Source organism: Dromaius novaehollandiae, chromosome 3, assembly GCF_036370855.1.
Source record: "Dromaius novaehollandiae isolate bDroNov1 chromosome 3, bDroNov1.hap1, whole genome shotgun sequence".
NCBI lineage: Eukaryota > Metazoa > Chordata > Aves > Casuariiformes > Dromaiidae > Dromaius > Dromaius novaehollandiae.
In genome coordinates this window covers 56239221-56251425 of record NC_088100.1, presented here as the reverse complement: position 1 = coordinate 56251425, position 12205 = coordinate 56239221, and positions in this window count along the sequence as shown.

Sequence of the window (12205 nt, the reverse complement as noted above, 5' to 3'; positions counted from 1 at the left end):
ACACACGAGATGGGGGCTCAGGCACCCTTCTCCGTCATGACAGCAGTGATTTTAATCATATGCATGTCCTTCACCACTCCCCAGTTTCTAGCTGACACTCACTCTCCTTCAGCCTTTTACTGGTGAACCTGTATACAGGACAGATAATGGAAAACGAGCTCTTGACTGTAAGTTAATGCAAAACAAAGTCTTAACTGTAAGTTAAGAAAGTATGAACTACTAAAAAAAAAAAAGAAAAAGAAAGGCTGAGCATTTCAGACTGCTTTTGTTTTTCTTTAAGTGCATGCTGAAGTACTTTAGTCATTCACTCTATTTCATTTGAAAATACAGTCATGGGTTTTGTCTCCGACATTAGCTAGGGACAGCATTAAGTCTTTTAAGAGTAACATTTATAAAACTTAATCGGGGTATCACTGTGTTCTGTCATTGAGGCTACACCTCACATAAACTTTGTTTTGCACAGTTAGGCTTTACATAAAAGCCTAACTGCTGATACAATGTTTGGGGATCATCTTCCTCAAACAATGAAAACAACAGACTTTTCAAAGGAGATCAGAAACACGCTCTTTTCAAGAGCTGACATGAGTGCTTTATAATATAGCCTAGCTACAGATAAGAGAGTTCATTGAGGTATTGCAGCCCAAGATGGGGAGTCTTTCTGCAGCAGCTGTGATAGTTAACAGCTCTTATCAGTACAGACAGGAGCATTTTAACTGCTGAGTAGTAAACACCATCCAGCCTTTCCCTCCTGCCCCGCAAATTAAAACTAGGAAAAATAGCCATAGTTACCAGTAAAGTTTTCCCCTGTTTCCTGCCCTGCTGCCTATCTTTTACTGCAGAGTAAAAGAGAAATTATTGGATTTTATCATTGCACTACATATGCTTTACCAGAGTTCCCTTCTGCCTCAGGCATGAGACAAGCTTAGTTGAAAAGGAAAGCTATGGAGAAGATTGTCGCTATGATGAAAAAAGAAAGGGGGGGAGTAGAAGGACAACCAACAAGGGTATCCAGCCTTGCATTATCCATCAGCAAAGTAGCCCATCTGCCTGCCACAAGCTGTATCCCTAGCACAAGCCTTCACTGGAGCAGTTAGTAATGCTGCTCTCATTCACACAGCACTGATGGTCACTGCGATCACTGCAAAAAAAAAAAAATTCTTCTATGTTCTTTATTTCTTAGCATCAGCCTTACAGTCTTTTCAAATTTCCACAGAGGAACCTTCTTAATTTGAGGTGATATGAGATGCTGCTGCTAAAACAATTTGACAGTAACATTCAAAGGGCAGTAAATACATGAGCTTCACCTGGGGGAGATATTCAAATACACCAACTACAGAAATAGACTACACTTATGAAGCGTGACATGCCACACTTCAGAAGAAACTAGATTTTGGTAGTGTGTTTTTGATAAAACCTTGTCAGCTTAGAATAAGAAAAGACAATCAACCCCAAGATCTTTAAAAATCTGTATTATAGATCCCTATTTTCACTTTTCTTATTAACAGTCATTCTATGAGCAGCATCAAAACCTTTCTGAGAGAAGGAGTTAATTGCTCATTGAAGTGATGGAAGTTAAGCATAAAAAATAAAGACCTATGATGCATATAAAAGAACTGGCAGGCTTGGGTTCAAAATGACTTATATTACTCATGAGTGACAAAACCTCAAGCAAATTTTACAGGTCATCCTAAGTGTCAATTAGACTGCCATGCCCCAAGACACCAATACTTTTTGCATCTCTTCACCAATATAACTGGATTTCCTCAGTGCCGTGCATCTAATAGTGCCTCAGAAGAAAATGAAATTGTCACTCCTAAGACAGAACAAAACTTAAACCAAACTCCGTTCAGTCCTGGAAGCAACTCCTACTGGGAATCTCACCTGATTAATGATCTTCTGGACCAGATGAATTTGGAGCACTAGACAAAGTGGGTTTATACCACTCTGGAAACTGGCTCTTCCTATGATAAATGTTACAGGCTATGTTAAGCACTGGGCTTTCTTGCAGTTCAATTCATTTTTGAAGTACAGGATTTCCAGCCCACAGCTACTCCAGATACAAAAATAATAACCTATGCACATGTGTGGAACACACGAAAGGCAATCGGAGAAGGCTGCAAAGCTTTTCTGAGAGCTACTGGCTCCCTCCTCCTATGGACATCTGGGGACTGCTGAGTGCCTTTCTAGAAGAAAAGAGTACCAGTTCATGAGTTAGTCTCCAGCAAGCAGCCCTGACCTGCACGGTGTCCAAAGATAAGGAAACAGGCTTTCACCAGCTCTGTCTTTAATGACTCCATATAAACTTTACACAGGATGATGCTTCATCGCTTGGTCCCACAGCTGGCAACTTTGCCAACACAGGACTCATGTCTCTTAAAAGTATGTTCATGTTAAAAAAACCCTGCCTATCAGTCATAACTCTCACATGTGCCTAATCAGTGTAGTCAGGCTGGACGCTGTTGATAACTTTCTTAAAGCATATTTATTGCCAAAGTCAAATACTTTCATCCATCAGGTAAATAATTTGGATGAATAACTTGGAAAGATGAAGAGCTGTATTAGAAATCACAACGGTTTTATGTGAATATATTATTTATTGAATTATTATTATATGTATCACTAAATGAAGAGTAATATATTTTATAATACAGAACATCTAAAGGCCATCATTTTTATTTTATTTTTACCCATGCAGTGGAAATAATGTTAAAGGACCATCACTGATCTGAAATGTGGTCATTTCTACACTTAAAAACAGAAATTAAAACAAATTCATATACTGCACACACTCTATATTTCATCTTGCCACTTTCCATGAGTTTTATGACTACATTTTTCAATTAATTTTTTTCTCTTTCATTGATCACTGTGGAAAAAGACAACAGGGGAAATCGATTAAGGCTCTGTCAGGCCTTGTCACATTTAATAACAGTGGGTTCAGGCATTGCCATCTAAATCAAACCGATCCCAGCAGTTTGATCCCTAAACTTCTCATCCTGCAAATAGGCCTTTGCACAGACAAACCCTTAGGCTTGCAGGGAGCTTGCTAGAGATTTAGGATATGACTGACCACACAGAAGGGGCAATGAAAATGATAATGTACAGGCAACAGGAACCCAGACCAAAAGAAAGGGGGTGCAGGGAAAGGGGGGAAGGATCCCTCTCTCATCACATCTCTGTAGCAGTCTTACATATCACCTGTAACAATATCAAGCATAAAATAATGAAAACAGAAGAAAGATTTTTAAATTGGTGGCTGTTCTCCATCACCACTGTCCAAAGAGGCATTTGCACATAATAAAAAAGTACTTTGCAAAAGGATATTACTACACAGATCATAAAAGCAAGATGTTCAAGTTAGATTTTGAGATGAAACACTGATCTGTAGAACTTTACATTGCCAGTGATTCCCATGCATTTCCACTGAGGGCAGGTTTTATCTCAACACAACAGCTTTAACTGCTATTGACTTTGCTTTTAGGTGATCCAAAACCCTGGTTTAAAATTACAGTCTTGAAGTAGTATTAACCCTAAGGAAAATAAGGCCTTCTAGTCAGAGTGCCTACTGAGTGCCTTAGGAAGCACACAGACTGGGAGGACAGGATTCCTCTCAGCTAAATTTTGCAATCTAAAATATAGGCACACAGTGGATGCTAATGATCCCTCCATAATTCAGAGAGGGGCAGGCTGGTCTATGCCCAATGGTGACTCATTTTACCCCAAAATAAATGGGATAAACATCTCTCTGGAAGTGCTCAGTCTTCCCCCATAAAGAAAACCTCAAGACAGCCTTAAAGAAGTTCTATCAAACCTCTGGAGAGCTAATGTTAGAAATGGCTAATTTGCAACTTAATCCAGCTTGGAAAGAAGTTTAAATGAAACCAAAAACAAAAAAAACAAATCTTGTAGAAAAGGAGGAGCAGCCACACATGGAATCAAAAAGATATTGGCATACCTGTTTAAAAAAAAAGAAAAGGTCTGAAGAAAAGATGAGAGCAACTCAAAGGAGAGAAATCACAGTTTATCACATTTGCATATATTTTCCAAGATAACTTGAAGCTCTCAAAAACTGAAACTCCTGATAGATGCCTCAAGAGGCTTCTTCATCATGGATAATCTATCTCCTCAAGGGATGCAGTACCAGTCTTATGCACAGTCTTATGCAGTACTTTGACTAAAGCATATAGACAGTGTCCTCAAAATTTATTGCTGGGTGAGAAAAGAGACCTGCATGTCTCTATTCTACCCAGTTATGAATGGAATGTGAATTAAATTTTCACACTTTCATATCTGGTGTCCCGTTTAACACAGGCTGCAGTACTTCACTCAGCAATATCTTCATTGTCTTCTTATCCCTTCCTTACCACAGAAGGTAATGGCAGTGAGACAGTGAAAAACTTTTTACTGACTACGATCAAAGCTGAATTAGATCATAGTCCAGTGTTCTGCTTTCCAGTCACTTATTACATAATCTTTGGATTTGGTAGCAAAAGTCCACATATATTTTTTTGTTTTAGTCTAAAAAGCCCAGAAATCCATAGAACTATTTATTGTAAAAGGCTATTTCAAAAGCAATATCCGTATGTCCATACCTTTCAGATGTACATTCAAAGAAGAACGTGCATTCCCTACACTAGAGGACACAAAACCAGGCTCCATGTAACAACATCATGATGAAACGCTGTTTCTTTAAATCAAGTTTATATGTAAAAACCATAAATGCACCAGCATAAATCAGTAGTTTAACTAGAATATTGTTTCCAGCTTTGGCCATTACTAAATGTTTCCAAGGAAAAAAATAAACTACCTAAAGTGGGAATAATTATGAATCAGTATGTCACTGAGTGATATTTTTCCCCCAGCTGATTAAGTCCATGCCCTGAAGCATGAAAAAAGATAATCCTCATATTCTTTCTAGCACAAGCTTAGTTGTTTTAGTTGCTTATTCGCAGAAGCAATTAACCTTCTTGGATTACAATAACTGTTTCAATATTCAATATTCAGAGACAATTAGATCTCCAGACTAGGCTGTGTTTTTGGTGTAAAATGTACTTCCCTTTTGAAAAGCTCTCAGGGAGGTGGTCTGTCACTCAGCATGCTAGAATCCACATTCATGCATAATTTTGCTCATAGAGAATCCTTATGAACAAAAGCAAGATAACAAACACTCTGCAGAACTACTCTTAAGGGAGAAAGGACTCCCTTATTTGTCAAGGACTCTGGGCAAGTGTGAGGCTGAAATACGTAGAAATGTAAGGAACAGCATAAACTAATTCATGCACTCTCAACATTTACACACCCATTTTATTTACAGGCTAAAGAGGGAAAAATCACAGAGGAGAAATTTTATGCTGCAGAAGAACAAAGTATACTTGTATTTATGGAAAGAGCATCAAGATCACCAGCACTGTATGTAAACAATACCACAAAAGAATAGGATTGCTTTTCCCCAGTATATTTCTGAAAAGTGTCATCTCCACATATTTGATTAAATAAATTGCCTGCAATCTTATTCTTTTGGATGCTCTTTTACATCTAATTGTAATCCTAACGGACCTATGGCACCATAGCTTTTGCTGCTATAAATCTTACTAATGACAACATTTTTACAGCTTTTTTGTTTCATACCCCAAGCACAGCAAATTGTCAGATCACTTCATGAAGAAGTGGCAGGCTATTGTTCTTCCCTGCATTCATGAATGCATCATTAATACTAATTTAATACCCGTAACATTTTAGTGGCTTCGATTAGGTAGAGAAATCTCGCTACAGTATGTAAGGGACAATAGTATGCTAGCATCATTTCACAGAACACAAGCGAATGTTCACAAAAATTCAATCACTATTTTCTTCAGTGGAAACTAGAAAAAAACTTGCAACTTCATTAAAAGCAATCCTTTCCAGCCCTCCTTTAAGGATAAATATTTTTGTTTTGAAGTAGAATAAGTGAATTATTTATGTCAGTCTAAACAGAGTGGTACATTAATCCATGGTTCTGTAGCTTCTGCCCAGATTCAGCTGACTGTAGGCTATAAAAATACTCAAGGGAAGTTAGTTTCATTTGGATTAGCACACATATTTAGTGTATAATAACTCACAATATGGAAGGATCTCACACTGGGACAGAAAGAATGCCTTTTAATAAAAGAGATCCGGATTGCAGTGAAGCCATGAGAATTTCTAGTCAATGGTGTATGAAATACAATTTAAAAGTTGGTTATTCCATAAACTATCTTTCGATATCAGTTTAGGAAAAAAAATAGACTTCACTATCGCAGTGCATGTCTATTGCGAGAAGTGAGAAAAGGGCTACTAGAGTAACAGTTGTTTTATAGGGCCAGAAGCAGGGAAACATCCTAATTTAACACGTTAAACCAAAGGACTTTAAGCAGAACTTTACAGTTAAGCTTTCTCTAAAGTGTTTTCCTGAGGGCCCTGGTGAGGTAGTCATTTCATCTTTAAGGCCCACTGTTTTCTCGTAAGCCAAAAAACACTGAGAAAAGGCAGATGGAATAGGAAGATGTTTTAGGGATGATAGGGCTGCTAATGTCCAGAGGAAGTGACAGAATTCTAGTGTTGTTGCAACTGGCATGGAAAAATGAATGAATTAAAAACAAAATGAAAAGAAAGGAAAGAAGAATTTCCCTGATAAAGGGCTTTGAGAATTGGTAGATGCAGATTTTATTTCTGCCTTCCCACTTAGTGAGGTAGGCTAAGCTCTGCTTGTTTGACCCATTCCCTTCTTCACCTGCCCCCCCCCCCCAACCACCACTACACACACACATTCAGTTTAGAAAGTAGAGTTTTCAGAATGGGGATGAAATTCCAGTTCTCTAAGTAAAATGCGAATATATAATAAAGGTGTAGAAATTCAGTATGATCAGTTTGGAGCTCACCTGTCACACACACCTTCAAACTGTTGCAGTTTCAGTTTATAAAACACGCAAGTTTTTCTCATGGATGCCTCTCAGCTTGAAAAGGCAATCCTACAGGCAGCTTCTGTCACCATAAAAGTGGACATATTTTTAGATCCTGATATGCTATTCCATTACATGTAGGTAGTCCTTCATGCCCAGACTCATTTCCTGTGCCTTCAACAGGGCTCCCACAAGTGGCTGCAGGAATATGTCTTCACTCCTCAGAAAGCAGAGGCAGCCTCTTAGTATTTCCTTGTGAGTCAAACCCAAGATGGAAGCCTGTAGGGTTTTCAAGGCACAACTGAAACCTCCTCGCTGAGAGGCTCTGGTGGACACGGCATTTACAGCATCTTGTTTGTATGAATAATTTAAACCATGAGGGTGATGTCTGTGCACACTGAAAAGCAACTGCATCATGCTACCGTGTATTCAAAATGTCCAGAAGGCTTTCAGATAAAATTTTTCTTAGTTTACAGGCACAAAATGATTTTTTTCCTAGCTGCTAGCTCTGAAAACTTCAACTGAAAGTTCATCTGAAAGTCAAGGAAGGATCCCATTTATTGCACATTGCAAAGATTTTGTGAGCCAAACTGCACTCTAAATTACAGGTATGAAGCTGCATTTGTCCTCAAGGTCTTCGTTTCTGCCTTGGCAATTTGTTCTTGTAACTGAAGCTCAGTTAACAATTGTTGATAATGTATGAGCCAGATGGAATCCATTTTGCCTTCCTATAACTATAGGTTTTGTGATTTGAGCAGGAGTGAAGCTATAATAAAACCTTTTTATCAACGAGAGTGATAACCATCAATGCCGACTCAGAAAATGTCATTTCTATTCTTGTTTCTCAGATACCAACTGCCGTTAAACTACAGCTCCAGGGACTAACAAGAACCAATTGCATAATGAAGGTGGTCTTCACAAGTAATTTCAAATAAATATTTGAAAATACTGTGAAATGGTCACTTTAGAAAAATATTGTCTTTCACATGCAGTCTCTCATACTAATTTCACACTGAAAATAAGCAGAAAAGTCCTGGTATTAACTTCAGTATAATAATTTTGGAGGAGGGGGACATAACACTCAACATCTGGTAGCTGTGAGATAACAGCACATTTCAAGTATGCAGAGAAGCATGAGGGAGCTTTAGTTCACAACAAAACGACAGCTGTACTGGCCCATTTGAAGTCACTGTTAAAGGGACTGAAGTGGTCCTCCTAAGATCGTCCTGATGGACTGCTGTAAATCTATATGTCTCATGAAAATCTATTGTTACTTTGGGTAAATCCCTAGCATTCTTTAGCCTACCTGACCTTTCTAATACTGAGACATGTAAAGTGATAGCCAGATTACTTCGATTTCTCCTCCATCAATGACTACAATATTCCTTTGGAGTTGCTCTCTATTAGGAAACACACACAGAGATCAATACTCGGATCTTTATCTGTTTCAGCTTTATTTGCTTATTCCCCACTGTGCTTTCTGTGGGGGAATGATACCTAGTACTTTGTTTTACAGGATTTTGAACAACACCGAGATAATAGTTCAGGAGAACAGCTTGCTTGAATACTAAACTCATATGCACGTAGAGCTAAAATTAAGATAAAAAAATTGCTTTGTTGGTAGAGAAAGAAAAGAAATTCTAAGTCTTTTCCTCAGCTCTGATCTTATCCCATACCTTCCTGCTTGCTTTATATGAGGTAAGAAATCTCGTGCCTTGCTTTAAATCTCCATTACAGTCTCTGTGCTAGCACTTTACATCAGCCTTTGAACTCACAAGCAATGGATAACTAAGCTGTGAAGTAATGAGAATGCTGCAGACAGATGTTCACAAATTGCTGTGCCCGCTGAGGACATCACGGCCCCTCTCCCTGCCTCTCGGTTACAATCTCTTCACTGGATGTTGTTGTCCCTAAGGTCTGCCAGCAGAAGAGGTGGTAAGATAGCTTCAGGCAAAGTCAGTAAGGTATTTTTAGCAGCTGCAGATGGCATCTCACCTCCTCTGGGAACAGACTTAGAAAAGCAGAGCCCCTCCACCACCGGATGCTGATGAGAAACAAGAGGCAGCAGCATCTCCCACCAGCTCCATTTGATCCAGCATAAGCACAGACAGGAGAAGGCTAGCTGTAGACATTTAGGTATTTCATTTGGCTTTCAAGTCTCCACAAACACGTGCAGAGAGACCTGAGCTTTATCTCCTATGACCTAAACTATGAGTCCACGCAACAGCAACCTGCATTCCTAGGCAGTACACGGCTGAGCTCATGGGCTGCAAAAGGACATACAAGCCCAGGCACAGCACTGTGCTAATGTAGCTTGCAGCACAGCCCTGTTTCATGCATGTGTGTAAACACAACCTAAAAACTTCCAAATCTTATTTTGAGTCTTCATGAGAAGAGAGATATGTACTTGTGGCAAAGGCAGCAGAATGAAGATAGTTGAGCTCTATTCCTAGCTCTTCCATGCTTTCTCATGTGTCCTGGGACATCACAGCAGACCTCCTTGCCTTGTTCTTCAGTCTTCCCATGAGCAAGAAGTGGTCTTTCCTTCTCAGGGTTGTTACAAGCGTTAGTTCATTAGAAGGGCAAATATTTTAAGAATCTCCATAGGAGGACTTGCATTAGGATTTATTCTTCCAATATGCCTAGCAGGCTGTGCGTGATTTAGCTTACACACTTCAGAGGGACGTTCATGCCTTTAAAGGTAAGCATGCATTCAAAAACATTGTTGGATCAGGATCAGAGTGCTCACCACCAGATGGCACCCACAGGTGGCCAGTTCTACACTTTTTATTGTGTACTTCTATGATTTTTCTTGCGCAGTAGCAACTAGACACGAGAGTATTACAGGACACTATCCTGGCAGCTGTGACACAGTTTTTCCTTTGTCAGTTTAAAGCAGTCTAACATTTAAAATCAGATGACTCAATATTTTTTATGTGAACAGTCATCTGAAAGCAGGCATATCTGTAGTACCACACACAAGTCAGACCATTACCACATTCCCACTTCTGCTTAGGCTGATTACTCTACTACATATTGCTGTGCTCCAGATTTCATTTCTCTGCATGCACTCTCAAATCCTAGTACTGTGGACTGAAATGGAAAGACCTCACAGCACCAATAACAGAGGTACCAACATGAGATACTGTAACTGCTTGCTGTGTATTGCAGCAGTGAGAGACACAGGTTAATAAGTAGGTCTGGGCACAATATCTGCAGCAGCTCCTTCTGAGAATGTACCAACAAATCATGTCAGTCTGTACACTGTTAAGCTGTTACCGTGTCAGTAATACAAATTCCAATTTATTGTGCACATTTCCAAGGCCAGATGCCACTCTGCTAGCGTCAGAGGTGTTCTCAGGCATACAGGAAGCCTGAGCCACACAAAAATAGCTTTTAATATAAAGTTTATTCAAACTATTGTCCAATAAACTGGGAGGCCACTAATCTCCCAGGTTTGCACGCTTCTGAAGAATTAGTTTGGCTCAAAACAGAACCTTAAACTCTGAGCCCCTGAAACCATCAGAGCCTCAAAACATTCCTCTCTGCATTCATATGTGCCAGTCATATAGCCTTAATATTGCATGGCAATTCCCCCAGTCTACTGGCAATGAGCCACCATCCTGTCTTACATTGAGTCACATAATGAAGGCATGTGAATAGATGGTATTTAAAAAGAGAATTAACAACACAAAATCAGTGCTATGTTTTCTCCTAATAAGGTACAAGGCATTCAGATCTCCAGAAAATTGTATGGCACTCCATAGTCCTATGGTGCATCCATATTCCTAGCATGACAACTCTCCTATAACGACTCTTGTCCCTCTATTCTACGTTTCAATAGTTTCTCCTGCCTGAAACTCTCATGTAGGGCACTATTAGTATTACATAAGCAGTTAAACTACTCTTCAGTTTTCATGCTTCTTTATGCAAGCTGATATTAAACAGGTTCCATCAAGAAAGATAGGTTCAGATATGGAAATACACACACACATACAGATTTAATAGTTAACAAAAGATTAAAGCTGTTTGAATAAAACTTTCAGTAAAAACTCTCAATGAAATTCAATATAGATAAATGTAGAATAATGCAAGTGGGGAAAACAATCTAAGTTTTACATCTGCAGGAATAGATTCAGAACTGACTACCAACTGGACTGAGATTGTGACCTTAGGTAATCATTCAGAAAAAAACACCAGCATGACACTGAGAAGGAGACAAATAAGCAAACCAGATGCTAAGAGTCATTAGAAAAATAATAGAGAACTAAACTGAAACACTCTTATGTTACCATATAGATGTCTTCATGAATACCATGTGGTGTTCTCATTCCCCTTCTTGTATCAAAAAGAGGCTGGGAAAAGATAACACAAAAGGAAAACAAGGATGGTCACAGTTACAGAATGGCTTCCATATAAGGAACAACTGCAATTACTAGTCTTTGATCCAGAGTCCATCTAGGGGGATTGCAGTAGAGATCTATGAATCTGTGAAAAGGTGAACAAGGAAGAAGGGTCCGCTCTCTTTCCAATAAAAGAACCAGAGTTAACCAGATGAAGCTAGCAAGTGGCGGGTTAAAAATAACCACACCAGAACATGTCTCTGTGAAAGAGCAGTAAAGCTGTGGAAGTCCATGCAGCAGAATGCACAAAATTAAGAAGTTCACATGGGCTCACAGAGTGACTGGACACAGAAGAAAACTCCAGAAACACCACATGGCTCAAGAAGTGCATGATCTGGAACAGGTTGAGGGCATAATCTGGGCAACTATCGCTCTGTGCTCGCTCTGCTTTCACATACATCCCTGTACCTTACTGTTCCACTAAGGCAGGTCTTACATCCATTCCCATTTTAAAAGGGTTACAGAAAGTAGTTTCTTGGATTGACCCATGTTATTAAGGACAGAGTGGTATCTGATTTAAAGATTCCTTTGCAGTATGCTCAAAAATCTAAGTATAAGAAGCTTTTGCTTCATGTAGGAACCTCAAGAAACCAATTGCAGGAACCTCAAGAAACTTCAAGAAATCAAATCAGGCTGCTTCTGTTTGTAGAGAAGCATTGGTGAGCACAGTACTTTGCAGAGAGTAATTCCTCATCCTGCAGACCTTCAAGCCAGAATATAGACATGGAAGACAGTCCACATGAAGCAGAATAACCTAGGGCTTGACCCTGCCTTGTGACTTTCCAGGACACTTTAGTTATTTATCCCAAACTGCAAATACTAATAGGGTGAATTCCCATGGAGGAAAGGATAACCTAAAATGGAGCGGATGTGATAAGCTTAACC